Here is a 4118-nt window from a genome sequence, read left to right as displayed (position 1 = left end):
TAACATTGTCTTATTTATGTACTTCACACTTTACAGTGCTTTTACAAATTCTCAGGATTGATCAGCTAAATGGTAGCTGGCAAGAGAAGTAAAATCAAAAAATCTGTCTGTCTATTTTGTTATCTTTAATTTGTTATATTACTTCGCGTGTAATGTTTTTGATAAAAGAAATGAAGACAACATGTAGTACTCAATACTTATATTCCTTTATTGAATCATTAATTTTTAGCAAAAATACTTTATTAGAAATTCTGATTTTTTTTCTGTACAAAAGACATAATTTTTACTGAAAGCTTGCCAGATTTCGTGAAGATACATAAATATTATCGGACGATGTATCGATACGGCTTCATAATACGATACTCGCATCGTATCGATGTATCGCCACACTTTTATTGATGACCCACTCATGGACTAAGAGAAATAGGAAATATGTCTTTGTGATGGAACATGTTGTGAATACATATAGTTGATATGTCGACGATTTCGAGTTAAAAGTTATTAATTAGTTTTCAACTTGAATGTTTACAATAATGCTTTGTCCTCCTAAAAATGGAAGGATGAGAGTTCCCCGGTATGTGCAATCTTGTTGGCTAGAGACTTATTTGTTATATTTTCTGGGAAATGTTTAAGGAAGTCAGTCTTATTCCGAATGTCCTGTAGAAATGTCATTTCTGTGTGTAAGGTAAAGTAGTTCGAGCAGATATTGTGAGCTCAATTTAAGAGATTTAGTACTACATATCATTTAGGCATTTGGAGATTCTTGCATTGCACGTTATTCTGGACATAAAAAAAGTGTTAACCAATTCTTAACAAGTAAACTAAATGATTCTAACTTATACTAGAACATTCACCGATGCTACAAGCAACCAGATGGCTAATTTAATTTTAAAAAGACCTGCAAATAAGTAAAAACTATGAACAAATATTAATTGTTACGTTTTTAGAATATCTCATTCATAGAAACTACGACATATGCCGAGTATTCTATTGTTACGACAGCGGAAGTCGCGTGACTCTGGGAGCATGCGCGCTGGAGTTTCTCGAATTATTGGGGAACCGCAAATGTTCGAGTATTTGCTAGGCGCCCTCTTTTTTAGTATATAAGCCTGGCAAAGAAAGCCAGCGATATAGATAGATAGATATAGAGATAGATAATTAAAGAAGCGAACAGTAGTGACGGCAAGTAAAGAGTGTGAATCACTGTGATTTATAGCGTGTGTTATAAAAGTTGTTGAGTTTAAAGTGACGAGAAACGTATTGACTGTGGAATTATTGTGTGCTAAAAGTTTGTATCGAGAAAGAATAAACTGGTTTAATCAAGAAAGGACTAGTATCGCTGAAGTTCCTCGGAAAGAATTTCTAACGGAAATTAACAAACAAGCAGATAGGTAACACTATGTTATATATTCAATTCTTAAGGTTTTATACTAATGCTAAGCCACAGTTTAGGCCTCTTTATAAGCTCGAACTGTATTACAAGTTTCTGATCCACATCTCTGTTGGATTTACCATATTTTACTCAGAAATATATTTTTTTATATATCATTTCAAAAATGCATGATTGTATAAAACACAGAACAAACACATTTTAAACTGGAGAAATAGTTTTCGTATTTTAAACTTAGTGTTGACTTGCTAGTCCTTCACATATTTCTGTTCTTTTTTATGCTTTTTCAAGCTAATTCTTGATACATCATAAAGAAAACGTGAGAAGTCTGTATTGTATCACTAAGGGTTAGTGCTGCCATCTAGCAACATAATATATAAGTTAAAATCGTTTTATCACCAGACCATGTACTCATCCCAAAATATTTAGTTAGGGATTGTAATCTTTTGACTGTGTACCATATGTTTCAAATTTCTTTTACCCAGATTGTATACTTTATTTGATTTAAGCACAAACATGAATGAAATTCAGAAATTAAGCATCTAATTTATATTATGAAAGAAATTAAATGCCATTCTTCCCTAACCTCTCTGCAACTTCGTTTTGTTAGTTATGGCCTACTAAACCATTTAAAGAATATACATATGTATTAACGATTTTTAATAATTTTTACACGTTAAAATACATTTCAACTAAAATAGTTGGCATTCAAAAGCGAAACTAACGTCAATATCAATTATAAACTTACAAGCTAATAAAAAGCATTTATTGTTTTGAACATGTTTAAATAACATATTTATAACTATATTACATGTGTTCAAACATATACGTATATCATCATATATAACGAAAAAAAATTATCACCCGACGAGGATGGGATTCGAACCCACGCGGGCAGAGCCCAATGGATTAGCAGTCCATCGCCTTAACCACTCGGCCACCTCGTCTTGTAAAGCAACGATGAATAAAACAACTTATCAATATATTTTATATTTTTAAGCTCTATATAAATAATTTTGGTTTACTACTACCATATTTTACCAGTGCTAATATGGTGCAGTGTCCTTATAACCAACTTTTGAAATTATAAATCGTGTGTTAAGCTTAAACGAATCATATAACACTGATGTTGATATTATTATTAACCAAAATAACATTCGCACCATACCTATTTCTGCATCAGCTCAAGAGTTCCAGCCAGGAAAGTACAACGTTACAACAAAAAATACGAAGAAAAAGTCCAAGTGCAATATTTAGATGACATTACAATAGATTTAAGCAGGCGCTTGACCTGCGATTTTATGTAATCAGACTTGTGCATACATTATGATGACAAATGCTTCTATCGTCGCATGCATAATAGAACCTAATTTTATTGCTGCTTATAACGGATGTGACTGTTGTTTTCGAAGAGCTATTTTCAGTTAAATATTATAAAACTATCACTCGTATATATTTTTTCATCAATATAGAATTGATAAAAAAGTTTAAGGTATTGAACTAAAAAAAGATATCAACATGAAGGTAAAACAGAGAAGAAAAAGATACGGCCATCGTTGAACAAAACTATAAGTTTTCCAAAGATATCTCAACTTGTTTAAGAAAATTATTCACCACAGAACTCCAGTACCAATAACTCGTGAATAAAACTACCTAAAAACTCCAAATTAGAAGAAAATTAGGAATTTGTAGGTTCACAAGCTTTTCCGGAGCCATACCGCAAAAAAAAGCAACAACAACAACAAGTAACCATATAGATTTAGGAGAAACAGGAAATAAATGGAAGCTTTCTACAATGAGCCTGAGATGTAATTAATTAACACAAACTAATAAAACATAACTTAAAATGTTTTTGCTAATATATATGTTGTTGTTGTTTGTAGTTAAGCACAAAGCTACATAATGGGCTATCTGTGCTCTGCCCACCACGGGTATCGAAACTCGGTTTCTAGCGTTGTAAGTCCGCAGACATACCGCTGTTCCACTGGGGGGGGGGCGCTAATATATATATATGAGAACTCAATGCATTGATGTACGACTTTTGTGCATTAATATTATATGAAAATGGAAAACTAAAACTAAGGTGAAAGACAGTAAGAGAAATCTGGAAATCAGATCAAAGTATCAGAGCAAAAAAGTTTGAATTTCTTGTTTTTCTTTTTTCTGCTTTATTTTATATTACATGATAACTCAAAAACCAAAAAATTGTGTCAACCACTTTCACTCAGGTGAATAGTTTCAAACGGAATATCCACTTTTATAAGTATTATCAATAAGTAGTGGTAATTTAAAAAAATCATAATTCTAGTGTTACCGATGTTATCATTACTCCTTGAAGTTAGCTATTCTACCAAAATGTGATGTTTGTTTAAAAATCTTAAGTACAAGGTAAAACAGGAATTGCTAGCCAATAATAGATAAAATAATAAACATTACAGTTGGAACCTCATTGTATTTAAAACTTGATTGTAAATACAACCTTCCATTGTCTATTGAAATACTGCATTAAAAGAAAAAGGAAGTAAATGTAGGGATGGCTAATATCAACCATTCAAACACAATGTAAACAAGATAGTAGGGATAGAAGTTGCATCATCCCTATATAATAGCACAGGCAAAAAAGTAACATATAGTAATATATGTAACTATTCAGTCACAACTGAATTTAATTTATCCTATTTTTGTCTGTTAACATTCTACTACACCGTGTGTCTGTGCTATTAAGCAG

The 4118-nt window shown here is 31.7% G+C and overlaps 1 non-coding gene across 1 annotated transcript; it reads right to left on the bottom strand.

Moving 5' to 3' along the window:
• Positions 1 to 2255: 2255 nt before the first annotated feature.
• On the bottom strand, positions 2256 to 2337 carry Trnas-gcu. Its single transcript has one exon. It is a non-coding gene; the product is annotated as a tRNA-Ser (tRNA).
• Between the last annotated feature and the right edge of the window lie 1781 nt (positions 2338 to 4118).

The sequence above is a fragment of the Limulus polyphemus genome, unplaced genomic scaffold (assembly GCF_000517525.1).
Source record: "Limulus polyphemus unplaced genomic scaffold, Limulus_polyphemus-2.1.2 Scaffold524, whole genome shotgun sequence".
Classification (NCBI taxonomy): Eukaryota; Metazoa; Arthropoda; class Merostomata; order Xiphosura; family Limulidae; genus Limulus; species Limulus polyphemus.
Note: the sequence above shows the minus strand (reverse complement) of the source record. Positions and strands in the feature narration are given on the sequence as shown.